At 44.9% G+C, this 24,807-nt stretch overlaps 41 non-coding genes across 41 annotated transcripts; all 41 read left to right on the forward strand.

Moving 5' to 3' along the window:
* The first annotated feature begins 273 nt into the window (after positions 1 to 273).
* LOC128321574 (U5 spliceosomal RNA) lies at positions 274 to 388 on the forward strand. The gene has a single exon (XR_008305169.1). It is a non-coding gene; the product is annotated as a U5 spliceosomal RNA (small nuclear RNA).
* A 306-nt stretch (positions 389 to 694) lies between these two features.
* LOC128321368 (U2 spliceosomal RNA) lies at positions 695 to 886 on the forward strand. Its single transcript, XR_008304969.1, has one exon. It is a non-coding gene; the product is annotated as a U2 spliceosomal RNA (small nuclear RNA).
* Positions 887 to 1,504: 618 nt separating this feature from the next.
* Positions 1,505 to 1,618, forward strand: LOC128321595 (U5 spliceosomal RNA). The gene has a single exon (XR_008305190.1). It is a non-coding gene; the product is annotated as a U5 spliceosomal RNA (small nuclear RNA).
* Positions 1,619 to 1,921: 303 nt separating this feature from the next.
* On the forward strand, positions 1,922 to 2,112 carry LOC128321369 (U2 spliceosomal RNA). Its single transcript, XR_008304970.1, has one exon. It is a non-coding gene; the product is annotated as a U2 spliceosomal RNA (small nuclear RNA).
* A 605-nt stretch (positions 2,113 to 2,717) lies between these two features.
* Positions 2,718 to 2,832, forward strand: LOC128321416 (U5 spliceosomal RNA). Its single transcript, XR_008305011.1, has one exon. It is a non-coding gene; the product is annotated as a U5 spliceosomal RNA (small nuclear RNA).
* A 303-nt stretch (positions 2,833 to 3,135) lies between these two features.
* On the forward strand, positions 3,136 to 3,326 carry LOC128321389 (U2 spliceosomal RNA). Its single transcript, XR_008304989.1, has one exon. It is a non-coding gene; the product is annotated as a U2 spliceosomal RNA (small nuclear RNA).
* A 618-nt stretch (positions 3,327 to 3,944) lies between these two features.
* On the forward strand, positions 3,945 to 4,059 carry LOC128321417 (U5 spliceosomal RNA). Its single transcript, XR_008305012.1, has one exon. It is a non-coding gene; the product is annotated as a U5 spliceosomal RNA (small nuclear RNA).
* Positions 4,060 to 4,362: 303 nt separating this feature from the next.
* Positions 4,363 to 4,553, forward strand: LOC128321396 (U2 spliceosomal RNA). The gene has a single exon (XR_008304993.1). It is a non-coding gene; the product is annotated as a U2 spliceosomal RNA (small nuclear RNA).
* A 603-nt stretch (positions 4,554 to 5,156) lies between these two features.
* Positions 5,157 to 5,271, forward strand: LOC128321418 (U5 spliceosomal RNA). The gene has a single exon (XR_008305013.1). It is a non-coding gene; the product is annotated as a U5 spliceosomal RNA (small nuclear RNA).
* A 303-nt stretch (positions 5,272 to 5,574) lies between these two features.
* LOC128321401 (U2 spliceosomal RNA) lies at positions 5,575 to 5,765 on the forward strand. Its single transcript, XR_008304997.1, has one exon. It is a non-coding gene; the product is annotated as a U2 spliceosomal RNA (small nuclear RNA).
* A 617-nt stretch (positions 5,766 to 6,382) lies between these two features.
* Positions 6,383 to 6,497, forward strand: LOC128321419 (U5 spliceosomal RNA). The gene has a single exon (XR_008305014.1). It is a non-coding gene; the product is annotated as a U5 spliceosomal RNA (small nuclear RNA).
* Positions 6,498 to 6,800: 303 nt separating this feature from the next.
* On the forward strand, positions 6,801 to 6,991 carry LOC128321413 (U2 spliceosomal RNA). The gene has a single exon (XR_008305009.1). It is a non-coding gene; the product is annotated as a U2 spliceosomal RNA (small nuclear RNA).
* Positions 6,992 to 7,608: 617 nt separating this feature from the next.
* On the forward strand, positions 7,609 to 7,723 carry LOC128321420 (U5 spliceosomal RNA). Its single transcript, XR_008305015.1, has one exon. It is a non-coding gene; the product is annotated as a U5 spliceosomal RNA (small nuclear RNA).
* Positions 7,724 to 8,026: 303 nt separating this feature from the next.
* On the forward strand, positions 8,027 to 8,217 carry LOC128321425 (U2 spliceosomal RNA). The gene has a single exon (XR_008305021.1). It is a non-coding gene; the product is annotated as a U2 spliceosomal RNA (small nuclear RNA).
* A 621-nt stretch (positions 8,218 to 8,838) lies between these two features.
* Positions 8,839 to 8,953, forward strand: LOC128321421 (U5 spliceosomal RNA). The gene has a single exon (XR_008305017.1). It is a non-coding gene; the product is annotated as a U5 spliceosomal RNA (small nuclear RNA).
* A 303-nt stretch (positions 8,954 to 9,256) lies between these two features.
* LOC128321370 (U2 spliceosomal RNA) lies at positions 9,257 to 9,447 on the forward strand. Its single transcript, XR_008304971.1, has one exon. It is a non-coding gene; the product is annotated as a U2 spliceosomal RNA (small nuclear RNA).
* Positions 9,448 to 10,051: 604 nt separating this feature from the next.
* On the forward strand, positions 10,052 to 10,166 carry LOC128321575 (U5 spliceosomal RNA). Its single transcript, XR_008305170.1, has one exon. It is a non-coding gene; the product is annotated as a U5 spliceosomal RNA (small nuclear RNA).
* A 304-nt stretch (positions 10,167 to 10,470) lies between these two features.
* On the forward strand, positions 10,471 to 10,661 carry LOC128321438 (U2 spliceosomal RNA). Its single transcript, XR_008305033.1, has one exon. It is a non-coding gene; the product is annotated as a U2 spliceosomal RNA (small nuclear RNA).
* A 621-nt stretch (positions 10,662 to 11,282) lies between these two features.
* LOC128321422 (U5 spliceosomal RNA) lies at positions 11,283 to 11,397 on the forward strand. Its single transcript, XR_008305018.1, has one exon. It is a non-coding gene; the product is annotated as a U5 spliceosomal RNA (small nuclear RNA).
* A 241-nt stretch (positions 11,398 to 11,638) lies between these two features.
* On the forward strand, positions 11,639 to 11,829 carry LOC128321450 (U2 spliceosomal RNA). Its single transcript, XR_008305045.1, has one exon. It is a non-coding gene; the product is annotated as a U2 spliceosomal RNA (small nuclear RNA).
* Positions 11,830 to 12,449: 620 nt separating this feature from the next.
* Positions 12,450 to 12,564, forward strand: LOC128321423 (U5 spliceosomal RNA). The gene has a single exon (XR_008305019.1). It is a non-coding gene; the product is annotated as a U5 spliceosomal RNA (small nuclear RNA).
* Positions 12,565 to 12,867: 303 nt separating this feature from the next.
* Positions 12,868 to 13,058, forward strand: LOC128321462 (U2 spliceosomal RNA). The gene has a single exon (XR_008305057.1). It is a non-coding gene; the product is annotated as a U2 spliceosomal RNA (small nuclear RNA).
* A 617-nt stretch (positions 13,059 to 13,675) lies between these two features.
* On the forward strand, positions 13,676 to 13,790 carry LOC128321424 (U5 spliceosomal RNA). Its single transcript, XR_008305020.1, has one exon. It is a non-coding gene; the product is annotated as a U5 spliceosomal RNA (small nuclear RNA).
* A 303-nt stretch (positions 13,791 to 14,093) lies between these two features.
* Positions 14,094 to 14,284, forward strand: LOC128321371 (U2 spliceosomal RNA). The gene has a single exon (XR_008304972.1). It is a non-coding gene; the product is annotated as a U2 spliceosomal RNA (small nuclear RNA).
* Positions 14,285 to 14,888: 604 nt separating this feature from the next.
* LOC128321576 (U5 spliceosomal RNA) lies at positions 14,889 to 15,003 on the forward strand. Its single transcript, XR_008305171.1, has one exon. It is a non-coding gene; the product is annotated as a U5 spliceosomal RNA (small nuclear RNA).
* A 304-nt stretch (positions 15,004 to 15,307) lies between these two features.
* LOC128321473 (U2 spliceosomal RNA) lies at positions 15,308 to 15,498 on the forward strand. The gene has a single exon (XR_008305068.1). It is a non-coding gene; the product is annotated as a U2 spliceosomal RNA (small nuclear RNA).
* A 621-nt stretch (positions 15,499 to 16,119) lies between these two features.
* LOC128321427 (U5 spliceosomal RNA) lies at positions 16,120 to 16,234 on the forward strand. Its single transcript, XR_008305022.1, has one exon. It is a non-coding gene; the product is annotated as a U5 spliceosomal RNA (small nuclear RNA).
* Positions 16,235 to 16,475: 241 nt separating this feature from the next.
* On the forward strand, positions 16,476 to 16,666 carry LOC128321485 (U2 spliceosomal RNA). The gene has a single exon (XR_008305080.1). It is a non-coding gene; the product is annotated as a U2 spliceosomal RNA (small nuclear RNA).
* A 620-nt stretch (positions 16,667 to 17,286) lies between these two features.
* On the forward strand, positions 17,287 to 17,401 carry LOC128321428 (U5 spliceosomal RNA). Its single transcript, XR_008305023.1, has one exon. It is a non-coding gene; the product is annotated as a U5 spliceosomal RNA (small nuclear RNA).
* A 303-nt stretch (positions 17,402 to 17,704) lies between these two features.
* On the forward strand, positions 17,705 to 17,895 carry LOC128321372 (U2 spliceosomal RNA). Its single transcript, XR_008304973.1, has one exon. It is a non-coding gene; the product is annotated as a U2 spliceosomal RNA (small nuclear RNA).
* Positions 17,896 to 18,499: 604 nt separating this feature from the next.
* LOC128321429 (U5 spliceosomal RNA) lies at positions 18,500 to 18,614 on the forward strand. The gene has a single exon (XR_008305024.1). It is a non-coding gene; the product is annotated as a U5 spliceosomal RNA (small nuclear RNA).
* A 241-nt stretch (positions 18,615 to 18,855) lies between these two features.
* LOC128321499 (U2 spliceosomal RNA) lies at positions 18,856 to 19,046 on the forward strand. The gene has a single exon (XR_008305094.1). It is a non-coding gene; the product is annotated as a U2 spliceosomal RNA (small nuclear RNA).
* Positions 19,047 to 19,663: 617 nt separating this feature from the next.
* Positions 19,664 to 19,778, forward strand: LOC128321430 (U5 spliceosomal RNA). The gene has a single exon (XR_008305025.1). It is a non-coding gene; the product is annotated as a U5 spliceosomal RNA (small nuclear RNA).
* A 303-nt stretch (positions 19,779 to 20,081) lies between these two features.
* On the forward strand, positions 20,082 to 20,272 carry LOC128321374 (U2 spliceosomal RNA). Its single transcript, XR_008304974.1, has one exon. It is a non-coding gene; the product is annotated as a U2 spliceosomal RNA (small nuclear RNA).
* Positions 20,273 to 20,876: 604 nt separating this feature from the next.
* Positions 20,877 to 20,991, forward strand: LOC128321431 (U5 spliceosomal RNA). The gene has a single exon (XR_008305026.1). It is a non-coding gene; the product is annotated as a U5 spliceosomal RNA (small nuclear RNA).
* A 303-nt stretch (positions 20,992 to 21,294) lies between these two features.
* On the forward strand, positions 21,295 to 21,485 carry LOC128321375 (U2 spliceosomal RNA). The gene has a single exon (XR_008304975.1). It is a non-coding gene; the product is annotated as a U2 spliceosomal RNA (small nuclear RNA).
* Positions 21,486 to 22,089: 604 nt separating this feature from the next.
* LOC128321578 (U5 spliceosomal RNA) lies at positions 22,090 to 22,204 on the forward strand. Its single transcript, XR_008305172.1, has one exon. It is a non-coding gene; the product is annotated as a U5 spliceosomal RNA (small nuclear RNA).
* A 304-nt stretch (positions 22,205 to 22,508) lies between these two features.
* LOC128321511 (U2 spliceosomal RNA) lies at positions 22,509 to 22,699 on the forward strand. The gene has a single exon (XR_008305106.1). It is a non-coding gene; the product is annotated as a U2 spliceosomal RNA (small nuclear RNA).
* Positions 22,700 to 23,316: 617 nt separating this feature from the next.
* LOC128321432 (U5 spliceosomal RNA) lies at positions 23,317 to 23,431 on the forward strand. The gene has a single exon (XR_008305028.1). It is a non-coding gene; the product is annotated as a U5 spliceosomal RNA (small nuclear RNA).
* Positions 23,432 to 23,672: 241 nt separating this feature from the next.
* Positions 23,673 to 23,863, forward strand: LOC128321523 (U2 spliceosomal RNA). The gene has a single exon (XR_008305118.1). It is a non-coding gene; the product is annotated as a U2 spliceosomal RNA (small nuclear RNA).
* Positions 23,864 to 24,483: 620 nt separating this feature from the next.
* On the forward strand, positions 24,484 to 24,598 carry LOC128321433 (U5 spliceosomal RNA). Its single transcript, XR_008305029.1, has one exon. It is a non-coding gene; the product is annotated as a U5 spliceosomal RNA (small nuclear RNA).
* The last annotated feature ends 209 nt before the right edge of the window (positions 24,599 to 24,807 follow it).

Genomic DNA, 24,807 nt, shown 5'->3' on the forward strand with positions numbered 1-24,807 from the left:
AGAAAAAGAGCAAACTTAAAAAAAAAAAAAAAAAAAAAAAAAAAAAATTGTAATTTGCAAATGTTTCATCTGTGCTTAGTGAGAAAGGAGGGAGCATAACAGGTTTTAATACAAACTATAGCCCATTGCTAAATGTAAACAAATCCTACACCTATAGCTTCAGCTCTGCCTGTTTAGCAATCAAGGTGCACGAGGCCGGCGCAAGCCACCTCACCCTAGGCCAGTCTTCTAGACTTCCAGAAGTGTTTCGGAGGCCTGGTCCTACTCCCCGTATAGCTCAGGTTTCTCTTCATTCACGCATAAATCTTTCGCCTTTTACTAAAGATTTCCGTGGAGAGGAACGTTGATGAGTTCAACTTATTTTTGTGGGCTTTGCTGTAGTAAAGCTGTATCTGTGTCTGGCAAAAAAAAAGATTGACAGCTATCTGTTAGGGGTGGAGTCTGCCTACCGTGTATATGTGTCTGACCAAAAAAGATTGACAGCTATCTGTTAGGGGTGGAGTCTGCCTACCGTGTATATGTGTCTGACCAAAAGAGATTGACAGCTATCTGTTGGGGGGAGGAGTCTGGCTGCCATGTATGTGTGTCTGACAAAAGAGATTGACAGGTATCTGTTGGGGGTGGAGTCTGGCTACCATTCTGGAGTCACCGCTTTACTGTGGGGTGTTCTTCAGGCCAGAGGAAAGAACAGGTTATCGCTTCTCGGCCTTTTGGCTAAGATCAAGTGTAGTATCTGTTCTTATCAGTTTAATATCTGATACGTCCTCCATTCGAGGACTCTATATTAAACGGATTTTTTAGAGCAGGGAGCTGGAAGAGGGGCTTGCTCCGTCCGCTCCACGCATCGACCTGGTATTGCAGTACCTCCAGGAACGGTGCACCTTCTGAAAAGGTTCAAAGAAAGAAAGAAAGAAAGAAAGAAAGAAAAAGACTGGGGTTTTTTTTTTCTTTGGGGAGGGGCAGCCACATCTCTGGCTAGTCATTGTTCATATCGGCTCCTTCTTTGGGGCCACCACAAAGACCAGAACCATAGGGAGTGGCTAGAAAGAAGTAAGGGAAGCCACTCCAACCCCACAGACAGTTCTAGGATGGCTTAAACACTGACTGAGTGGGTGGGTAATGGCTGTCTCTATAAGTGATTGGGAACTAGTAATCTGGCTCAGTGTAAGGTGACTTGAGCACCCCACCTCCAGCCTGACATCTTTTATAGCTCCCACAGAAGAAAAAGAGCAAAGTGCCTTATGGTACTTAAAAAAAAAAAAAAAAAAAAAAAAAAACATGTAATTTGCAAATGTTTCATCTGTGCTTAGTGAGAAAGGAGGGAGCATAACAGGTTTTAATACAAACTATAGCCCATTGCTAAATGTAAACAAATCCTACACCTATAGCTTCAGCTCTGCCTGTTTAGCAATCAAGGTGCACGAGGCCGGCGCAAGCCACCTCACCCTAGGCCAGTCTTCTAGACTTCCAGAAGTGTTTCGGAGGCCTGGTCCTACTCCCCGTATAGCTCAGGTTTCTCTTCATTCACGCATAAATCTTTCGCCTTTTACTAAGATTTCCGTGGAGAGGAACGTTGATGAGTTCAACTTATTTTTGTGGGCTTTGCTGTAGCAAAGCTGTATCTGTGTCTGGCAAAAAAAAGATTGACAGCTATCTGTTAGGGGTGGAGTCTGCCTACCGTGTATATGTGTCTGACCAAAAAAGATTGACAGCTATCTGTTAGGGGTGGAGTCTGCCTACCATGTATATGTGTCTGACAAAAGAGATTGACAGCTATCTGTTGGGGGAGGGGTCTGGCTGCCATGTATGTGTGTCTGACAAAAGAGATTGACAGGTATCTGTTGGGGGTGGAGTCTGGCTACCATTCTGGAGTCACCGCTTTACTGTGGGGTGTTCTTCAGGCCAGAGGAAAGAACAGGTTATCGCTTCTCGGCCTTTTGGCTAAGATCAAGTGTAGTGTCTGTTCTTATCAGTTTAATATCTGATACGTCCTCCATTCGAGGACTCTATATTAAACGGATTTTTAGAGCAGGGAGCTGGAAGAGGGGCTTGCTCCGTCCGCTCCACGCATCGACCTGGTATTGCAGTACCTCCAGGAACGGTGCACCTTCTGAAAAGGTTCAAAGAAAGAAAGAAAGAAAGAAAGAAAGAAAAAGACTGGGGTTTTTTTTTTCTTTGGGGAGGGGCAGCCACATCTCTGGCTAGTCATTGTTCATATCGGCTCCTTCTTTGGGGCCACCACAAAGACCAGAACCATAGGAGTGGCTAGAAAGAAGTAAGGGAAGCCACTCCAACCCCACAGACAGTTCTAGGATGGCTTAAACACTGACTGAGTGGGTGGGTAATGGCTGTCTCTATAAGTGATTGGGAACTAGTAATCTGGCTCAGTGTAAGGTGACTTGAGCACCCCACCTCCAGCCTGACATCTTTTATAGCTCCCACAGAAGAAAAAGAGCAAACTTAAAAAAAAAAATAAAAAAAAAAAAAAAAATTGTAATTTGCAAATGTTTCATCTGTGCTTAGTGAGAAAGGAGGGAGCATAACAGGTTTTAATACAAACTATAGCCCATTGCTAAATGTAAACAAATCCTACACCTATAGCTTCAGCTCTGCCTGTTTAGCAATCAAGGTGCACGAGGCCGGCGCAAGCCACCTCACCCTAGGCCAGTCTTCTAGACTTCCAGAAGTGTTTCGGAGGCCTGGTCCTACTCCCCGTATAGCTCAGGTTTCTCTTCATTCACGCATAAATCTTTCGCCTTTTACTAAAGATTTCCGTGGAGAGGAACGTTGATGAGTTCAACTTATTTTTGTGGGCTTTGCTGTAGCAAAGCTGTATCTGTGTCTGGCAAAAAAAGGATTGACAGCTATCTGTTAGGGGTGGAGTCTGCCTACCGTGTATATGTGTCTGACCAAAAAAGATTGACAGCTATCTGTTAGGGGTGGAGTCTGCCTAACATGTATATGTGTCTGACAAAAGAGATTGACAGCTATCTGTTGGGGGAGGAGTCTGGCTGCCATGTATGTGTGTCTGACAAAAGAGATTGACAGGTATCTGTTGGGGGTGGAGTCTGGCTACCATTCTGGAGTCACCGCTTTACTGTGGGGTGTTCTTCAGGCCAGAGGAAAGAACAGGTTATCGCTTCTCGGCCTTTTGGCTAAGATCAAGTGTAGTATCTGTTCTTATCAGTTTAATATCTGATACGTCCTCCATTCGAGGACTCTATATTAAACGGATTTTTAGAGCAGGGAGCTGGAAGAGGGGCTTGCTCCGTCCGCTCCACGCATCGACCTGGTATTGCAGTACCTCCAGGAACGGTGCACCTTCTGAAAAGGTTCAAAGAAAGAAAGAAAGAAAGAAAGAAAGAAAAAGACTGGGGTTTTTTTTTCTTTGGGGAGGGGCAGCCACATCTCTGGCTAGTCATTGTTCATATCGGCTCCTTCTTTGGGGCCACCACAAAGACCAGAACCATAGGAGTGGCTAGAAAGAAGTAAGGGAAGCCACTCCAACCCCACAGACAGTTCTAGGATGGCTTAAACACTGACTGAGTGGGTGGGTAATGGCTGTCTCTATAAGTGATTGGGAACTAGTAATCTGGCTCAGTGTAAGGTGACTTGAGCACCCCACCTCCAGCCTGACATCTTTTATAGCTCCCACAGAAGAAAAAGAGCAAAGTGCCTTATGGTACTTAAAAAAAAAAAAAAAAAAAAAAAAAAAAACATGTAATTTGCAAATGTTTCATCTGTGCTTAGTGAGAAAGGAGGGAGCATAACAGGTTTTAATACAAACTATAGCCCATTGCTAAATGTAAACAAATCCTACACCTATAGCTTCAGCTCTGCCTGTTTAGCAATCAAGGTGCACGAGGCCGGCGCAAGCCACCTCACCCTAGGCCAGTCTTCTAGACTTCCAGAAGTGTTTCGGAGGCCTGGTCCTACTCCCCGTATAGCTCAGGTTTCTCTTCATTCACGCATAAATCTTTCGCCTTTTACTAAAGATTTCCGTGGAGAGGAACGTTGATGAGTTCAACTTATTTTTGTGGGCTTTGCTGTAGCAAAGCTGTATCTGTGTCTGGCAAAAAAAAGATTGACAGCTATCTGTTAGGGGTGGAGTCTGCCTACCGTGTATATGTGTCTGACCAAAAAAGATTGACAGCTATCTGTTAGGGGTGGAGTCTGCCTAACATGTATATGTGTCTGACAAAAGAGATTGACAGCTATCTGTTGGGGGAGGAGTCTGGCTGCCATGTATGTGTGTCTGACAAAAGAGATTGACAGGTATCTGTTGGGGGTGGAGTCTGGCTACCATTCTGGAGTCACCGCTTTACTGTGGGGTGTTCTTCAGGCCAGAGGAAAGAACAGGTTATCGCTTCTCGGCCTTTTGGCTAAGATCAAGTGTAGTATCTGTTCTTATCAGTTTAATATCTGATACGTCCTCCATTCGAGGACTCTATATTAAACGGATTTTTAGAGCAGGGAGCTGGAAGAGGGGCTTGCTCCGTCCGCTCCACGCATCGACCTGGTATTGCAGTACCTCCAGGAACGGTGCACCTTCTGAAAAGGTTCAAAGAAAGAAAGAAAGAAAGAAAGAAAGAAAAAGACTGGGGTTTTTTTTTCTTTGGGGAGGGGCAGCCACATCTCTGGCTAGTCATTGTTCATATCGGCTCCTTCTTTGGGGCCACCACAAAGACCAGAACCATAGGAGTGGCTAGAAAGAAGTAAGGGAAGCCACTCCAACCCCACAGACAGTTCTAGGATGGCTTAAACACTGACTGAGTGGGTGGGTAATGGCTGTCTCTATAAGTGATTGGGAACTAGTAATCTGGCTCAGTGTAAGGTGACTTGAGCACCCCACCTCCAGCCTGACATCTTTTATAGCTCCCACAGAAGAAAAAGAGCAAACTTAAAAAAAAAAAAAAAAAAAAAAAAAAAATTGTAATTTGCAAATGTTTCATCTGTGCTTAGTGAGAAAGGAGGGAGCATAACAGGTTTTAATACAAACTATAGCCCATTGCTAAATGTAAACAAATCCTACACCTATAGCTTCAGCTCTGCCTGTTTAGCAATCAAGGTGCACGAGGCCGGCGCAAGCCACCTCACCCTAGGCCAGTCTTCTAGACTTCCAGAAGTGTTTCGGAGGCCTGGTCCTACTCCCCGTATAGCTCAGGTTTCTCTTCATTCACGCATAAATCTTTCGCCTTTTACTAAAGATTTCCGTGGAGAGGAACGTTGATGAGTTCAACTTATTTTTGTGGGCTTTGCTGTAGCAAAGCTGTATCTGTGTCTGGCAAAAAAAAGATTGACAGCTATCTGTTAGGGGTGGAGTCTGCCTACCGTGTATATGTGTCTGACCAAAAAAGATTGACAGCTATCTGTTAGGGGTGGAGTCTGCCTAACATGTATATGTGTCTGACAAAAGAGATTGACAGCTATCTGTTGGGGGAGGAGTCTGGCTGCCATGTATGTGTGTCTGACAAAAGAGATTGACAGGTATCTGTTGGGGGTGGAGTCTGGCTACCATTCTGGAGTCACCGCTTTACTGTGGGGTGTTCTTCAGGCCAGAGGAAAGAACAGGTTATCGCTTCTCGGCCTTTTGGCTAAGATCAAGTGTAGTATCTGTTCTTATCAGTTTAATATCTGATACGTCCTCCATTCGAGGACTCTATATTAAACGGATTTTTAGAGCAGGGAGCTGGAAGAGGGGCTTGCTCCGTCCGCTCCACGCATCGACCTGGTATTGCAGTACCTCCAGGAACGGTGCACCTTCTGAAAAGGTTCAAAGAAAGAAAGAAAGAAAGAAAGAAAGAAAAAGACTGGGGTTTTTTTTTCTTTGGGGAGGGGCAGCCACATCTCTGGCTAGTCATTGTTCATATCGGCTCCTTCTTTGGGGCCACCACAAAGACCAGAACCATAGGAGTGGCTAGAAAGAAGTAAGGGAAGCCACTCCAACCCCACAGACAGTTCTAGGATGGCTTAAACACTGACTGAGTGGGTGGGTAATGGCTGTCTCTATAAGTGATTGGGAACTAGTAATCTGGCTCAGTGTAAGGTGACTTGAGCACCCCACCTCCAGCCTGACATCTTTTATAGCTCCCACAGAAGAAAAAGAGCAAAGTGCCTTATGGTACTTAAAAAAAAAAAAAAAAAAAAAAAAAAAACATGTAATTTGCAAATGTTTCATCTGTGCTTAGTGAGAAAGGAGGGAGCATAACAGGTTTTAATACAAACTATAGCCCATTGCTAAATGTAAACAAATCCTACACCTATAGCTTCAGCTCTGCCTGTTTAGCAATCAAGGTGCACGAGGCCGGCGCAAGCCACCTCACCCTAGGCCAGTCTTCTAGACTTCCAGAAGTGTTTCGGAGGCCTGGTCCTACTCCCCGTATAGCTCAGGTTTCTCTTCATTCACGCATAAATCTTTCGCCTTTTACTAAAGATTTCCGTGGAGAGGAACGTTGATGAGTTCAACTTATTTTTGTGGGCTTTGCTGTAGCAAAGCTGTATCTGTGTCTGGCAAAAAAAAGATTGACAGCTATCTGTTAGGGGTGGAGTCTGCCTACCGTGTATATGTGTCTGACCAAAAAAGATTGACAGCTATCTGTTAGGGGTGGAGTCTGCCTAACATGTATATGTGTCTGACAAAAGAGATTGACAGCTATCTGTTGGGGGAGGAGTCTGGCTGCCATGTATGTGTGTCTGACAAAAGAGATTGACAGGTATCTGTTGGGGGTGGAGTCTGGCTACCATTCTGGAGTCACCGCTTTACTGTGGGGTGTTCTTCAGGCCAGAGGAAAGAACAGGTTATCGCTTCTCGGCCTTTTGGCTAAGATCAAGTGTAGTATCTGTTCTTATCAGTTTAATATCTGATACGTCCTCCATTCGAGGACTCTATATTAAACGGATTTTTAGAGCAGGGAGCTGGAAGAGGGGCTTGCTCCGTCCGCTCCACGCATCGACCTGGTATTGCAGTACCTCCAGGAACGGTGCACCTTCTGAAAAGGTTCAAAGAAAGAAAGAAAGAAAGAAAGAAAGAAAAAGACTGGGGTTTTTTTTTCTTTGGGGAGGGGCAGCCACATCTCTGGCTAGTCATTGTTCATATCGGCTCCTTCTTTGGGGCCACCACAAAGACCAGAACCATAGGAGTGGCTAGAAAGAAGTAAGGGAAGCCACTCCAACCCCACAGACAGTTCTAGGATGGCTTAAACACTGACTGAGTGGGTGGGTAATGGCTGTCTCTATAAGTGATTGGGAACTAGTAATCTGGCTCAGTGTAAGGTGACTTGAGCACCCCACCTCCAGCCTGACATCTTTTATAGCTCCCACAGAAGAAAAAGAGCAAAGTGCCTTATGGTACTTAAAAAAAAAAAAAAAAAAAAAAAAAAAACATGTAATTTGCAAATGTTTCATCTGTGCTTAGTGAGAAAGGAGGGAGCATAACAGGTTTTAATACAAACTATAGCCCATTGCTAAATGTAAACAAATCCTACACCTATAGCTTCAGCTCTGCCTGTTTAGCAATCAAGGTGCACGAGGCCGGCGCAAGCCACCTCACCCTAGGCCAGTCTTCTAGACTTCCAGAAGTGTTTCGGAGGCCTGGTCCTACTCCCCGTATAGCTCAGGTTTCTCTTCATTCACGCATAAATCTTTCGCCTTTTACTAAAGATTTCCGTGGAGAGGAACGTTGATGAGTTCAACTTATTTTTGTGGGCTTTGCTGTAGCAAAGCTGTATCTGTGTCTGGCAAAAAAAAGATTGACAGCTATCTGTTAGGGGTGGAGTCTGCCTACCGTGTATATGTGTCTGACCAAAAAAGATTGACAGCTATCTGTTAGGGGTGGAGTCTGCCTACCATGTATATGTGTCTGACAAAAGAGATTGACAGCTATCTGTTGGGGGAGGGGTCTGGCTGCCATGTATGTGTGTCTGACAAAAGAGATTGACAGGTATCTGTTGGGGGTGGAGTCTGGCTACCATTCTGGAGTCACCGCTTTACTGTGGGGTGTTCTTCAGGCCAGAGGAAAGAACAGGTTATCGCTTCTCGGCCTTTTGGCTAAGATCAAGTGTAGTATCTGTTCTTATCAGTTTAATATCTGATACGTCCTCCATTCGAGGACTCTATATTAAACGGATTTTTAGAGCAGGGAGCTGGAAGAGGGGCTTGCTCCGTCCGCTCCACGCATCGACCTGGTATTGCAGTACCTCCAGGAACGGTGCACCTTCTGAAAAGGTTCAAAGAAAGAAAGAAAGAAAGAAAGAAAGAAAGAAAAAGACTGGGGTTTTTTTTTCTTTGGGGAGGGGCAGCCACATCTCTGGCTAGTCATTGTTCATATCGGCTCCTTCTTTGGGGCCACCACAAAGACCAGAACCATAGGAGTGGCTAGAAAGAAGTAAGGGAAGCCACTCCAACCCCACAGACAGTTCTAGGATGGCTTAAACACTGACTGAGTGGGTGGGTAATGGCTGTCTCTATAAGTGATTGGGAACTAGTAATCTGGCTCAGTGTAAGGTGACTTGAGCACCCCACCTCCAGCCTGACATCTTTTATAGCTCCCACAGAAGAAAAAGAGCAAAGTGCCTTATGGTACTTAAAAAAAAAAAAAAAAAAAAAAAAAAAACATGTAATTTGCAAATGTTTCATCTGTGCTTAGTGAGAAAGGAGGGAGCATAACAGGTTTTAATACAAACTATAGCCCATTGCTAAATGTAAACAAATCCTACACCTATAGCTTCAGCTCTGCCTGTTTAGCAATCAAGGTGCACGAGGCCGGCGCAAGCCACCTCACCCTAGGCCAGTCTTCTAGACTTCCAGAAGTGTTTCGGAGGCCTGGTCCTACTCCCCGTATAGCTCAGGTTTCTCTTCATTCACGCATAAATCTTTCGCCTTTTACTAAAGATTTCCGTGGAGAGGAACGTTGATGAGTTCAACTTATTTTTGTGGGCTTTGCTGTAGCAAAGCTGTATCTGTGTCTGGCAAAAAAAAGATTGACAGCTATCTGTTAGGGGTGGAGTCTGCCTACCGTGTATATGTGTCTGACCAAAAAAGATTGACAGCTATCTGTTAGGGGTGGAGTCTGCCTACCATGTATATGTGTCTGACAAAAGAGATTGACAGCTATCTGTTGGGGGAGGGGTCTGGCTGCCATGTATGTGTGTCTGACAAAAGAGATTGACAGGTATCTGTTGGGGGTGGAGTCTGGCTACCATTCTGGAGTCACCGCTTTACTGTGGGGTGTTCTTCAGGCCAGAGGAAAGAACAGGTTATCGCTTCTCGGCCTTTTGGCTAAGATCAAGTGTAGTGTCTGTTCTTATCAGTTTAATATCTGATACGTCCTCCATTCGAGGACTCTATATTAAACGGATTTTTAGAGCAGGGAGCTGGAAGAGGGGCTTGCTCCGTCCGCTCCACGCATCGACCTGGTATTGCAGTACCTCCAGGAACGGTGCACCTTCTGAAAAGGTTCAAAGAAAGAAAGAAAGAAAGAAAGAAAGAAAAAGACTGGGGTTTTTTTTTCTTTGGGGAGGGGCAGCCACATCTCTGGCTAGTCATTGTTCATATCGGCTCCTTCTTTGGGGCCACCACAAAGACCAGAACCATAGGAGTGGCTAGAAAGAAGTAAGGGAAGCCACTCCAACCCCACAGACAGTTCTAGGATGGCTTAAACACTGACTGAGTGGGTGGGTAATGGCTGTCTCTATAAGTGATTGGGAACTAGTAATCTGGCTCAGTGTAAGGTGACTTGAGCACCCCACCTCCAGCCTGACATCTTTTATAGCTCCCACAGAAGAAAAAGAGCAAACTTAAAAAAAAAAATAAAAAAAAAAAAAAAAATTGTAATTTGCAAATGTTTCATCTGTGCTTAGTGAGAAAGGAGGGAGCATAACAGGTTTTAATACAAACTATAGCCCATTGCTAAATGTAAACAAATCCTACACCTATAGCTTCAGCTCTGCCTGTTTAGCAATCAAGGTGCACGAGGCCGGCGCAAGCCACCTCACCCTAGGCCAGTCTTCTAGACTTCCAGAAGTGTTTCGGAGGCCTGGTCCTACTCCCCGTATAGCTCAGGTTTCTCTTCATTCACGCATAAATCTTTCGCCTTTTACTAAAGATTTCCGTGGAGAGGAACGTTGATGAGTTCAACTTATTTTTGTGGGCTTTGCTGTAGTAAAGCTGTATCTGTGTCTGGCAAAAAAAAGATTGACAGCTATCTGTTAGGGGTGGAGTCTGCCTACCGTGTATATGTGTCTGACCAAAAAAGATTGACAGCTATCTGTTAGGGGTGGAGTCTGCCTACCGTGTATATGTGTCTGACCAAAAGAGATTGACAGCTATCTGTTGGGGGAGGAGTCTGGCTGCCATGTATGTGTGTCTGACAAAAGAGATTGACAGGTATCTGTTGGGGGTGGAGTCTGGCTACCATTCTGGAGTCACCGCTTTACTGTGGGGTGTTCTTCAGGCCAGAGGAAAGAACAGGTTATCGCTTCTCGGCCTTTTGGCTAAGATCAAGTGTAGTATCTGTTCTTATCAGTTTAATATCTGATACGTCCTCCATTCGAGGACTCTATATTAAACGGATTTTTAGAGCAGGGAGCTGGAAGAGGGGCTTGCTCCGTCCGCTCCACGCATCGACCTGGTATTGCAGTACCTCCAGGAACGGTGCACCTTCTGAAAAGGTTCAAAGAAAGAAAGAAAGAAAGAAAGAAAGAAAGAAAAAGACTGGGGTTTTTTTTTCTTTGGGGAGGGGCAGCCACATCTCTGGCTAGTCATTGTTCATATCGGCTCCTTCTTTGGGGCCACCACAAAGACCAGAACCATAGGAGTGGCTAGAAAGAAGTAAGGGAAGCCACTCCAACCCCACAGACAGTTCTAGGATGGCTTAAACACTGACTGAGTGGGTGGGTAATGGCTGTCTCTATAAGTGATTGGGAACTAGTAATCTGGCTCAGTGTAAGGTGACTTGAGCACCCCACCTCCAGCCTGACATCTTTTATAGCTCCCACAGAAGAAAAAGAGCAAAGTGCCTTATGGTACTTAAAAAAAAAAAAAAAAAAAAAAAAAAAACATGTAATTTGCAAATGTTTCATCTGTGCTTAGTGAGAAAGGAGGGAGCATAACAGGTTTTAATACAAACTATAGCCCATTGCTAAATGTAAACAAATCCTACACCTATAGCTTCAGCTCTGCCTGTTTAGCAATCAAGGTGCACGAGGCCGGCGCAAGCCACCTCACCCTAGGCCAGTCTTCTAGACTTCCAGAAGTGTTTCGGAGGCCTGGTCCTACTCCCCGTATAGCTCAGGTTTCTCTTCATTCACGCATAAATCTTTCGCCTTTTACTAAAGATTTCCGTGGAGAGGAACGTTGATGAGTTCAACTTATTTTTGTGGGCTTTGCTGTAGCAAAGCTGTATCTGTGTCTGGCAAAAAAAAGATTGACAGCTATCTGTTAGGGGTGGAGTCTGCCTAACATGTATATGTGTCTGACAAAAGAGATTGACAGCTATCTGTTGGGGGAGGAGTCTGGCTGCCATGTATGTGTGTCTGACAAAAGAGATTGACAGGTATCTGTTGGGGGTGGAGTCTGGCTACCATTCTGGAGTCACCGCTTTACTGTGGGGTGTTCTTCAGGCCAGAGGAAAGAACAGGTTATCGCTTCTCGGCCTTTTGGCTAAGATCAAGTGTAGTATCTGTTCTTATCAGTTTAATATCTGATACGTCCTCCATTCGAGGACTCTATATTAAACGGATTTTTAGAGCAGGGAGCTGGAAGAGGGGCTTGCTCCGTCCGCTCCACGCATCGACCTGGTATTGCAGTACCTCCAGGAACGGTGCACCTTCTGAAAAGGTTCAAAGAAAGAAAGAAAGAAAGAAAGAAAGAAAAAGACTGGGGTTTTTTTTTCTTTGGGGAGGGGCAGCCACATCTCTGGCTAGTCATTGTTCATATCGGCTCCTTCTTTGGGGCCACCACAAAGACCAGAACCATAGGAGTGGCTAGAAAGAAGTAAGGGAAGCCACTCCAACCCCACAGACAGTTCTAGGATGGCTTAAACACTGACTGAGTGGGTGGGTAATGGCTGTCTCTATAAGTGATTGGGAACTAGTAATCTGGCTCAGTGTAAGGTGACTTGAGCACCCCACCTCCAGCCTGACATCTTTTATAGCTCCCACAGAAGAAAAAGAGCAAAGTGCCTTATGGTACTTAAAAAAAAAAAAAAAAAAAAAAAAAAAAAAACATGTAATTTGCAAATGTTTCATCTGTGCTTAGTGAGAAAGGAGGGAGCATAACAGGTTTTAATACAAACTATAGCCCATTGCTAAATGTAAACAAATCCTACACCTATAGCTTCAGCTCTGCCTGTTTAGCAATCAAGGTGCACGAGGCCGGCGCAAGCCACCTCACCCTAGGCCAGTCTTCTAGACTTCCAGAAGTGTTTCGGAGGCCTGGTCCTACTCCCCGTATAGCTCAGGTTTCTCTTCATTCACGCATAAATCTTTCGCCTTTTACTAAAGATTTCCGTGGAGAGGAACGTTGATGAGTTCAACTTATTTTTGTGGGCTTTGCTGTAGCAAAGCTGTATCTGTGTCTGGCAAAAAAAAGATTGACAGCTATCTGTTAGGGGTGGAGTCTGCCTACCGTGTATATGTGTCTGACCAAAAAAGATTGACAGCTATCTGTTAGGGGTGGAGTCTGCCTAACATGTATATGTGTCTGACAAAAGAGATTGACAGCTATCTGTTGGGGGAGGAGTCTGGCTGCCATGTATGTGTGTCTGACAAAAGAGATTGACAGGTATCTGTTGGGGGTGGAGTCTGGCTACCATTCTGGAGTCACCGCTTTACTGTGGGGTGTTCTTCAGGCCAGAGGAAAGAACAGGTTATCGCTTCTCGGCCTTTTGGCTAAGATCAAGTGTAGTATCTGTTCTTATCAGTTTAATATCTGATACGTCCTCCATTCGAGGACTCTATATTAAACGGATTTTTAGAGCAGGGAGCTGGAAGAGGGGCTTGCTCCGTCCGCTCCACGCATCGACCTGGTATTGCAGTACCTCCAGGAACGGTGCACCTTCTGAAAAGGTTCAAAGAAAGAAAGAAAGAAAGAAAGAAAGAAAAAGACTGGGGTTTTTTTTTCTTTGGGGAGGGGCAGCCACATCTCTGGCTAGTCATTGTTCATATCGGCTCCTTCTTTGGGGCCACCACAAAGACCAGAACCATAGGAGTGGCTAGAAAGAAGTAAGGGAAGCCACTCCAACCCCACAGACAGTTCTAGGATGGCTTAAACACTGACTGAGTGGGTGGGTAATGGCTGTCTCTATAAGTGATTGGGAACTAGTAATCTGGCTCAGTGTAAGGTGACTTGAGCACCCCACCTCCAGCCTGACATCTTTTATAGCTCCCACAGAAGAAAAAGAGCAAAGTGCCTTATGGTACTTAAAAAAAAAAAAAAAAAAAAAAAAAAAACATGTAATTTGCAAATGTTTCATCTGTGCTTAGTGAGAAAGGAGGGAGCATAACAGGTTTTAATACAAACTATAGCCCATTGCTAAATGTAAACAAATCCTACACCTATAGCTTCAGCTCTGCCTGTTTAGCAATCAAGGTGCACGAGGCCGGCGCAAGCCACCTCACCCTAGGCCAGTCTTCTAGACTTCCAGAAGTGTTTCGGAGGCCTGGTCCTACTCCCCGTATAGCTCAGGTTTCTCTTCATTCACGCATAAATCTTTCGCCTTTTACTAAAGATTTCCGTGGAGAGGAACGTTGATGAGTTCAACTTATTTTTGTGGGCTTTGCTGTAGCAAAGCTGTATCTGTGTCTGGCAAAAAAAAGATTGACAGCTATCTGTTAGGGGTGGAGTCTGCCTACCGTGTATATGTGTCTGACCAAAAAAGATTGACAGCTATCTGTTAGGGGTGGAGTCTGCCTACCATGTATATGTGTCTGACAAAAGAGATTGACAGCTATCTGTTGGGGGAGGGGTCTGGCTGCCATGTATGTGTGTCTGACAAAAGAGATTGACAGGTATCTGTTGGGGGTGGAGTCTGGCTACCATTCTGGAGTCACCGCTTTACTGTGGGGTGTTCTTCAGGCCAGAGGAAAGAACAGGTTATCGCTTCTCGGCCTTTTGGCTAAGATCAAGTGTAGTGTCTGTTCTTATCAGTTTAATATCTGATACGTCCTCCATTCGAGGACTCTATATTAAACGGATTTTTAGAGCAGGGAGCTGGAAGAGGGGCTTGCTCCGTCCGCTCCACGCATCGACCTGGTATTGCAGTACCTCCAGGAACGGTGCACCTTCTGAAAAGGTTCAAAGAAAGAAAGAAAGAAAGAAAGAAAGAAAAAGACTGGGGTTTTTTTTTCTTTGGGGAGGGGCAGCCACATCTCTGGCTAGTCATTGTTCATATCGGCTCCTTCTTTGGGGCCACCACAAAGACCAGAACCATAGGAGTGGCTAGAAAGAAGTAAGGGAAGCCACTCCAACCCCACAGACAGTTCTAGGATGGCTTAAACACTGACTGAGTGGGTGGGTAATGGCTGTCTCTATAAGTGATTGGGAACTAGTAATCTGGCTCAGTGTAAGGTGACTTGAGCACCCCACCTCCAGCCTGACATCTTTTATAGCTCCCACAGAAGAAAAAGAGCAAACTTAAAAAAAAAAATAAAAAAAAAAAAAAAAATTGTAATTTGCAAATGTTTCATCTGTGCTTAGTGAGAAAGGAGGGAGCATAACAGGTTTTAATACAAACTATAGCCCATTGCTAAATGTAAACAAATCCTACACCTATAGCTTCAGCTCTGCCTGTTTAGCAATCAAGGTGCACGAGGCCGGCGCAAGCCACCTCACCCTAGGCCAGTCTTCTAGACTTCCAGAAGTGTTTCGGAGGCCTGGTCCTACTCCCCGTATAGCTCAGGTTTCTCTTCATTCACGCATAAATCTTTCGCCTTTTACTAAAGATTTCCGTGGAGAGGAACGTTGATGAGTTCAACTTATTTTTGTGGGCTTTGCTGTAGTAAAGCTGTATCTGTGTCTGGCAAAAAAAAGATTGACAGCTATCTGTTAGGGGTGGAGTCTGCCTACCGTGTATATGTGTCTGACCAAAAAAGATTGACAGCTATCTGTTAGGGGTGGAGTCTGCCTACCGTGTATATGTGTCTGACCAAAAGAGATTGACAGCTATCTGTTGGGGGAGGAGTCTGGCTGCCATGTATGTGTGTCTGACAAAAGAGATTGACAGGTATCTGTTGGGGGTGGAGTCTGGCTACCATTCTGGAGTCACCGCTTTACTGTGGGGTGTTCTTCAGGCCAGAGGAAAGAACAGGTTATCGCTTCTCGGCCTTTTGGCTAAGATCAAGTGTAGTATCTGTTCTTATCAGTTTAATATCTGATACGTCCTCCATTCGAGGACTCTATATTAAACGGATTTTTAGAGCAGGGAGCTGGAAGAGGGGCTTGCTCCGTCCGCTCCACGCATCGACCTGGTATTGCAGTACCTCCAGGAACGGTGCACCTTCTGAAAAGGTTCAAAGAAAGAAAGAAAGAAAGAAAGAAAGAAAGAAAAAGACTGGGGTTTTTTTTTCTTTGGGGAGGGGCAGCCACATCTCTGGCTAGTCATTGTTCATATCGGCTCCTTCTTTGGGGCCACCACAAAGACCAGAACCATAGGAGTGGCTAGAAAGAAGTAAGGGAAGCCACTCCAACCCCACAGACAGTTCTAGGATGGCTTAAACACTGACTGAGTGGGTGGGTAATGGCTGTCTCTATAAGTGATTGGGAACTAGTAATCTGGCTCAGTGTAAGGTGACTTGAGCACCCCACCTCCAGCCTGACATCTTTTATAGCTCCCACAGAAGAAAAAGAGCAAAGTGCCTTATGGTACTTAAAAAAAAAAAAAAAAAAAAAAAAAAAACATGTAATTTGCAAATGTTTCATCTGTGCTTAGTGAGAAAGGAGGGAGCATAACAGGTTTTAATACAAACTATAGCCCATTGCTAAATGTAAACAAATCCTACACCTATAGCTTCAGCTCTGCCTGTTTAGCAATCAAGGTGCACGAGGCCGGCGCAAGCCACCTCACCCTAGGCCAGTCTTCTAGACTTCCAGAAGTGTTTCGGAGGCCTGGTCCTACTCCCCGTATAGCTCAGGTTTCTCTTCATTCACGCATAAATCTTTCGCCTTTTACTAAAGATTTCCGTGGAGAGGAACGTTGATGAGTTCAACTTATTTTTGTGGGCTTTGCTGTAGCAAAGCTGTATCTGTGTCTGGCAAAAAAAAGATTGACAGCTATCTGTTAGGGGTGGAGTCTGCCTAACATGTATATGTGTCTGACAAAAGAGATTGACAGCTATCTGTTGGGGGAGGAGTCTGGCTGCCATGTATGTGTGTCTGACAAAAGAGATTGACAGGTATCTGTTGGGGGTGGAGTCTGGCTACCATTCTGGAGTCACCGCTTTACTGTGGGGTGTTCTTCAGGCCAGAGGAAAGAACAGGTTATCGCTTCTCGGCCTTTTGGCTAAGATCAAGTGTAGTATCTGTTCTTATCAGTTTAATATCTGATACGTCCTCCATTCGAGGACTCTATATTAAACGGATTTTTAGAGCAGGGAGCTGGAAGAGGGGCTTGCTCCGTCCGCTCCACGCATCGACCTGGTATTGCAGTACCTCCAGGAACGGTGCACCTTCTGAAAAGGTTCAAAGAAAGAAAGAAAGAAAGAAAGAAAGAAAAAGACTGGGGTTTTTTTTTCTTTGGGGAGGGGCAGCCACATCTCTGGCTAGTCATTGTTCATATCGGCTCCTTCTTTGGGGCCACCACAAAGACCAGAACCATAGGAGTGGCTAGAAAGAAGTAAGGGAAGCCACTCCAACCCCACAGACAGTTCTAGGATGGCTTAAACACTGACTGAGTGGGTGGGTAATGGCTGTCTCTATAAGTGATTGGGAACTAGTAATCTGGCTCAGTGTAAGGTGACTTGAGCACCCCACCTCCAGCCTGACACCTTTTATAGCTCCCACAGAAGAAAAAGAGCAAAGTGCCTTATGGTACTTAAAAAAAAAAAAAAAAAAAAAAAAAAAAAAACATGTAATTTGCAAATGTTTCATCTGTGCTTAGTGAGAAAGGAGGGAGCATAACAGGTTTTAATACAAACTATAGCCCATTGCTAAATGTAAACAAATCCTACACCTATAGCTTCAGCTCTGCCTGTTTAGCAATCAAGGTGCACGAGGCCGGCGCAAGCCACCTCACCCTAGGCCAGTCTTCTAGACTTCCAGAAGTGTTTCGGAGGCCTGGTCCTACTCCCCGTATAGCTCAGGTTTCTCTTCATTCACGCATAAATCTTTCGCCTTTTACTAAAGATTTCCGTGGAGAGGAACGTTGATGAGTTCAACTTATTTTTGTGGGCTTTGCTGTAGCAAAGCTGTATCTGTGTCTGGCAAAAAAAAGATTGACAGCTATCTGTTAGGGGTGGAGTCTGCCTACCGTGTATATGTGTCTGACCAAAAAAGATTGACAGCTATCTGTTAGGGGTGGAGTCTGCCTACCATGTATATGTGTCTGACAAAAGAGATTGACAGCTATCTGTTGGGGGAGGGGTCTGGCTGCCATGTATGTGTGTCTGACAAAAGAGATTGACAGGTATCTGTTGGGGGTGGAGTCTGGCTACCATTCTGGAGTCACCGCTTTACTGTGGGGTGTTCTTCAGGCCAGAGGAAAGAACAGGTTATCGCTTCTCGGCCTTTTGGCTAAGATCAAGTGTAGTGTCTGTTCTTATCAGTTTAATATCTGATACGTCCTCCATTCGAGGACTCTATATTAAACGGATTTTTAGAGCAGGGAGCTGGAAGAGGGGCTTGCTCCGTCCGCTCCACGCATCGACCTGGTATTGCAGTACCTCCAGGAACGGTGCACCTTCTGAAAAGGTTCAAAGAAAGAAAGAAAGAAAGAAAGAAAGAAAAAGACTGGGGTTTTTTTTTCTTTGGGGAGGGGCAGCCACATCTCTGGCTAGTCATTGTTCATATCGGCTCCTTCTTTGGGGCCACCACAAAGACCAGAACCATAGGAGTGGCTAGAAAGAAGTAAGGGAAGCCACTCCAACCCCACAGACAGTTCTAGGATGGCTTAAACACTGACTGAGTGGGTGGGTAATGGCTGTCTCTATAAGTGATTGGGAACTAGTAATCTGGCTCAGTGTAAGGTGACTTGAGCACCCCACCTCCAGCCTGACATCTTTTATAGCTCCCACAGAAGAAAAAGAGCAAACTTAAAAAAAAAAATAAAAAAAAAAAAAAAAATTGTAATTTGCAAATGTTTCATCTGTGCTTAGTGAGAAAGGAGGGAGCATAACAGGTTTTAATACAAACTATAGCCCATTGCTAAATGTAAACAAATCCTACACCTATAGCTTCAGCTCTGCCTGTTTAGCAATCAAGGTGCACGAGGCCGGCGCAAGCCACCTCACCCTAGGCCAGTCTTCTAGACTTCCAGAAGTGTTTCGGAGGCCTGGTCCTACTCCCCGTATAGCTCAGGTTTCTCTTCATTCACGCATAAATCTTTCGCCTTTTACTAAAGATTTCCGTGGAGAGGAACGTTGATGAGTTCAACTTATTTTTGTGGGCTTTGCTGTAGCAAAGCTGTATATGTGTCTGACCAAAAAAGATTGACAGCTATCTGTTAGGGGTGGAGTCTGCCTACCGTGTATATGTGTCTGACCAAAAGAGATTGACAGCTATCTGTTGGGGGAGGAGTCTGGCTGCCATGTATGTGTGTCTGACAAAAGAGATTGACAGGTATCTGTTGGGGGTGGAGTCTGGCTACCATTCTGGAGTCACCGCTTTACTGTGGGGTGTTCTTCAGGCCAGAGGAAAGAACAGGTTATCGCTTCTCGGCCTTTTGGCTAAGATCAAGTGTAGTATCTGTTCTTATCAGTTTAATATCTGATACGTCCTCCATTCGAGGACTCTATATTAAACGGATTTTTAGAGCAGGGAGCTGGAAGAGGGGCTTGCTCCGTCCGCTCCACGCATCGACCTGGTATTGCAGTACCTCCAGGAACGGTGCACCTTCTGAAAAGGTTCAAAGAAAGAAAGAAAGAAAGAAAGAAAGAAAAAGACTGGGGTTTTTTTTTCTTTGGGGAGGGGCAGCCACATCTCTGGCTAGTCATTGTTCATATCGGCTCCTTCTTTGGGGCCACCACAAAGACCAGAACCATAGGAGTGGCTAGAAAGAAGTAAGGGAAGCCACTCCAACCCCACAGACAGTTCTAGGATGGCTTAAACACTGACTGAGTGGGTGGGTAATGGCTGTCTCTATAAGTGATTGGGAACTAGTAATCTGGCTCAGTGTAAGGTGACTTGAGCACCCCACCTCCAGCCTGACATCTTTTATAGCTCCCACAGAAGAAAAAGAGCAAAGTGCCTTATGGTACTTAAAAAAAAAAAAAAAAAAAAAAAAAAAACATGTAATTTGCAAATGTTTCATCTGTGCTTAGTGAGAAAGGAGGGAGCATAACAGGTTTTAATACAAACTATAGCCCATTGCTAAATGTAAACAAATCCTACACCTATAGCTTCAGCTCTGCCTGTTTAGCAATCAAGGTGCACGAGGCCGGCGCAAGCCACCTCACCCTAGGCCAGTCTTCTAGACTTCCAGAAGTGTTTCGGAGGCCTGGTCCTACTCCCCGTATAGCTCAGGTTTCTCTTCATTCACGCATAAATCTTTCGCCTTTTACTAAAGATTTCCGTGGAGAGGAACGTTGATGAGTTCAACTTATTTTTGTGGGCTTTGCTGTAGCAAAGCTGTATCTGTGTCTGGCAAAAAAAAGATTGACAGCTATCTGTTAGGGGTGGAGTCTGCCTACCGTGTATATGTGTCTGACCAAAAAAGATTGACAGCTATCTGTTAGGGGTGGAGTCTGCCTACCATGTATATGTGTCTGACAAAAGAGATTGACAGCTATCTGTTGGGGGAGGGGTCTGGCTGCCATGTATGTGTGTCTGACAAAAGAGATTGACAGGTATCTGTTGGGGGTGGAGTCTGGCTACCATTCTGGAGTCACCGCTTTACTGTGGGGTGTTCTTCAGGCCAGAGGAAAGAACAGGTTATCGCTTCTCGGCCTTTTGGCTAAGATCAAGTGTAGTGTCTGTTCTTATCAGTTTAATATCTGATACGTCCTCCATTCGAGGACTCTATATTAAACGGATTTTTAGAGCAGGGAGCTGGAAGAGGGGCTTGCTCCGTCCGCTCCACGCATCGACCTGGTATTGCAGTACCTCCAGGAACGGTGCACCTTCTGAAAAGGTTCAAAGAAAGAAAGAAAGAAAGAAAGAAAGAAAAAGACTGGGGTTTTTTTTTCTTTGGGGAGGGGCAGCCACATCTCTGGCTAGTCATTGTTCATATCGGCTCCTTCTTTGGGGCCACCACAAAGACCAGAACCATAGGAGTGGCTAGAAAGAAGTAAGGGAAGCCACTCCAACCCCACAGACAGTTCTAGGATGGCTTAAACACTGACTGAGTGGGTGGGTAATGGCTGTCTCTATAAGTGATTGGGAACTAGTAATCTGGCTCAGTGTAAGGTGACTTGAGCACCCCACCTCCAGCCTGACATCTTTTATAGCTCCCACAGAAGAAAAAGAGCAAACTTAAAAAAAAAAATAAAAAAAAAAAAAAAAATTGTAATTTGCAAATGTTTCATCTGTGCTTAGTGAGAAAGGAGGGAGCATAACAGGTTTTAATACAAACTATAGCCCATTGCTAAATGTAAACAAATCCTACACCTATAGCTTCAGCTCTGCCTGTTTAGCAATCAAGGTGCACGAGGCCGGCGCAAGCCACCTCACCCTAGGCCAGTCTTCTAGACTTCCAGAAGTGTTTCGGAGGCCTGGTCCTACTCCCCGTATAGCTCAGGTTTCTCTTCATTCACGCATAAATCTTTCGCCTTTTACTAAAGATTTCCGTGGAGAGGAACGTTGATGAGTTCAACTTATTTTTGTGGGCTTTGCTGTAGCAAAGCTGTATCTGTGTCTGGCAAAAAAAAGATTGACAGCTATCTGTTAGGGGTGGAGTCTGCCTACCGTGTATATGTGTCTGACCAAAAAAGATTGACAGCTATCTGTTAGGGGTGGAGTCTGCCTACCATGTATATGTGTCTGACAAAAGAGATTGACAGCTATCTGTTGGGGGAGGGGTCTGGCTGCCATGTATGTGTGTCTGACAAAAGAGATTGACAGGTATCTGTTGGGGGTGGAGTCTGGCTACCATTCTGGAGTCACCGCTTTACTGTGGGGTGTTCTTCAGGCCAGAGGAAAGAACAGGTTATCGCTTCTCGGCCTTTTGGCTAAGATCAAGTGTAGTGTCTGTTCTTATCAGTTTAATATCTGATACGTCCTCCATTCGAGGACTCTATATTAAACGGATTTTTAGAGCAGGGAGCTGGAAGAGGGGCTTGCTCCGTCCGCTCCACGCATCGACCTGGTATTGCAGTACCTCCAGGAACGGTGCACCTTCTGAAAAGGTTCAAAGAAAGAAAGAAAGAAAGAAAGAAAGAAAAAGACTGGGGTTTTTTTTTCTTTGGGGAGGGGCAGCCACATCTCTGGCTAGTCATTGTTCATATCGGCTCCTTCTTTGGGGCCACCACAAAGACCAGAACCATAGGAGTGGCTAGAAAGAAGTAAGGGAAGCCACTCCAACCCCACAGACAGTTCTAGGATGGCTTAAACACTGACTGAGTGGGTGGGTAATGGCTGTCTCTATAAGTGATTGGGAACTAGTAATCTGGCTCAGTGTAAGGTGACTTGAGCACCCCACCTCCAGCCTGACATCTTTTATAGCTCCCACAGAAGAAAAAGAGCAAACTTAAAAAAAAAAATAAAAAAAAAATAAAAAATTGTAATTTGCAAATGTTTCATCTGTGCTTAGTGAGAAAGGAGGGAGCATAACAGGTTTTAATACAAACTATAGCCCATTGCTAAATGTAAACAAATCCTACACCTATAGCTTCAGCTCTGCCTGTTTAGCAATCAAGGTGCACGAGGCCGGCGCAAGCCACCTCACCCTAGGCCAGTCTTCTAGACTTCCAGAAGTGTTTCGGAGGCCTGGTCCTACTCCCCGTATAGCTCAGGTTTCTCTTCATTCACGCATAAATCTTTCGCCTTTTACTAAAGATTTCCGTGGAGAGGAACGTTGATGAGTTCAACTTATTTTTGTGGGCTTTGCTGTAGTAAAGCTGTATCTGTGTCTGGCAAAAAAAAGATTGACAGCTATCTGTTAGGGGTGGAGTCTGCCTACCGTGTATATGTGTCTGACCAAAAAAGATTGACAGCTATCTGTTAGGGGTGGAGTCTGCCTACCGTGTATATGTGTCTGACCAAAAGAGATTGACAGCTATCTGTTGGGGGAGGAGTCTGGCTGCCATGTATGTGTGTCTGACAAAAGAGATTGACAGGTATCTGTTGGGGGTGGAGTCTGGCTACCATTCTGGAGTCACCGCTTTACTGTGGGGTGTTCTTCAGGCCAGAGGAAAGAACAGGTTATCGCTTCTCGGCCTTTTGGCTAAGATCAAGTGTAGTATCTGTTCTTATCAGTTTAATATCTGATACGTCCTCCATTCGAGGACTCTATATTAAACGGATTTTTAGAGCAGGGAGCTGGAAGAGGGGCTTGCTCCGTCCGCTCCACGCATCGACCTGGTATTGCAGTACCTCCAGGAACGGTGCACCTTCTGAAAAGGTTCAAAGAAAGAAAGAAAGAAAGAAAGAAAGAAAAAGACTGGGGTTTTTTTTTCTTTGGGGAGGGGCAGCCACATCTCTGGCTAGTCATTGTTCATATCGGCTCCTTCTTTGGGGCCACCACAAAGACCAGAACCATAGGAGTGGCTAGAAAGAAGTAAGGGAAGCCACTCCAACCCCACAGACAGTTCTAGGATGGCTTAAACACTGACTGAGTGGGTGGGTAATGGCTGTCTCTATAAGTGATTGGGAACTAGTAATCTGGCTCAGTGTAAGGTGACTTGAGCACCCCACCTCCAGCCTGACATCTTTTATAGCTCCCACAGAAGAAAAAGAGCAAAGTGCCTTATGGTACTTAAAAAAAAAAAAAAAAAAAAAAAAAAAACATGTAATTTGCAAATGTTTCATCTGTGCTTAGTGAGAAAGGAGGGAGCATAACAGGTTTTAATACAAACTATAGCCCATTGCTAAATGTAAACAAATCCTACACCTATAGCTTCAGCTCTGCCTGTTTAGCAATCAAGGTGCACGAGGCCGGCGCAAGCCACCTCACCCTAGGCCAGTCTTCTAGACTTCCAGAAGTGTTTCGGAGGCCTGGTCCTACTCCCCGTATAGCTCAGGTTTCTCTTCATTCACGCATAAATCTTTCGCCTTTTACTAAAGATTTCCGTGGAGAGGAACGTTGATGAGTTCAACTTATTTTTGTGGGCTTTGCTGTAGCAAAGCTGTATCTGTGTCTGGCAAAAAAAAGATTGACAGCTATCTGTTAGGGGTGGAGTCTGCCTAACATGTATATGTGTCTGACAAAAGAGATTGACAGCTATCTGTTGGGGGAGGAGTCTGGCTGCCATGTATGTGTGTCTGACAAAAGAGATTGACAGGTATCTGTTGGGGGTGGAGTCTGGCTACCATTCTGGAGTCACCGCTTTACTGTGGGGTGTTCTTCAGGCCAGAGGAAAGAACAGGTTATCGCTTCTCGGCCTTTTGGCTAAGATCAAGTGTAGTATCTGTTCTTATCAGTTTAATATCTGATACGTCCTCCATTCGAGGACTCTATATTAAACGGATTTTTAGAGCAGGGAGCTGGAAGAGGGGCTTGCTCCGTCCGCTCCACGCATCGACCTGGTATTGCAGTACCTCCAGGAACGGTGCACCTTCTGAAAAGGTTCAAAGAAAGAAAGAAAGAAAGAAAGAAAGAAAAAGACTGGGGTTTTTTTTTCTTTGGGGAGGGGCAGCCACATCTCTGGCTAGTCATTGTTCATATCGGCTCCTTCTTTGGGGCCACCACAAAGACCAGAACCATAGGAGTGGCTAGAAAGAAGTAAGGGAAGCCACTCCAACCCCACAGACAGTTCTAGGATGGCTTAAACACTGACTGAGTGGGTGGGTAATGGCTGTCTCTATAAGTGATTGGGAACTAGTAATCTGGCTCAGTGTAAGGTGACTTGAGCACCCCACCTCCAGCCTGACATCTTTTATAGCTCCCACAGAAGAAAAAGAGCAAAGTGCCTTATGGTACTTAAAAAAAAAAAAAAAAAAAAAAAAAAAAAAACATGTAATTTGCAAATGTTTCATCTGTGCTTAGTGAGAAAGGAGGGAGCATAACAGGTTTTAATACAAACTATAGCCCATTGCTAAATGTAAACAAATCCTACACCTATAGCTTCAGCTCTGCCTGTTTAGCAATCAAGGTGCACGAGGCCGGCGCAAGCCACCTCACCCTAGGCCAGTCTTCTAGACTTCCAGAAGTGTTTCGGAGGCCTGGTCCTACTCCCCGTATAGCTCAGGTTTCTCTTCATTCACGCATAAATCTTTCGCCTTTTACTAAAGATTTCCGTGGAGAGGAACGTTGATGAGTTCAACTTATTTTTGTGGGCTTTGCTGTAGCAAAGCTGTATCTGTGTCTGGCAAAAAAAAGATTGACAGCTATCTGTTAGGGGTGGAGTCTGCCTACCGTGTATATGTGTCTGACCAAAAAAGATTGACAGCTATCTGTTAGGGGTGGAGTCTGCCTACCATGTATATGTGTCTGACAAAAGAGATTGACAGCTATCTGTTGGGGGAGGGGTCTGGCTGCCATGTATGTGTGTCTGACAAAAGAGA

This window comes from Pangasianodon hypophthalmus, chromosome 18 (genome assembly GCF_027358585.1).
Source record: "Pangasianodon hypophthalmus isolate fPanHyp1 chromosome 18, fPanHyp1.pri, whole genome shotgun sequence".
NCBI classification, from domain to species: Eukaryota; Metazoa; Chordata; class Actinopteri; order Siluriformes; family Pangasiidae; genus Pangasianodon; species Pangasianodon hypophthalmus.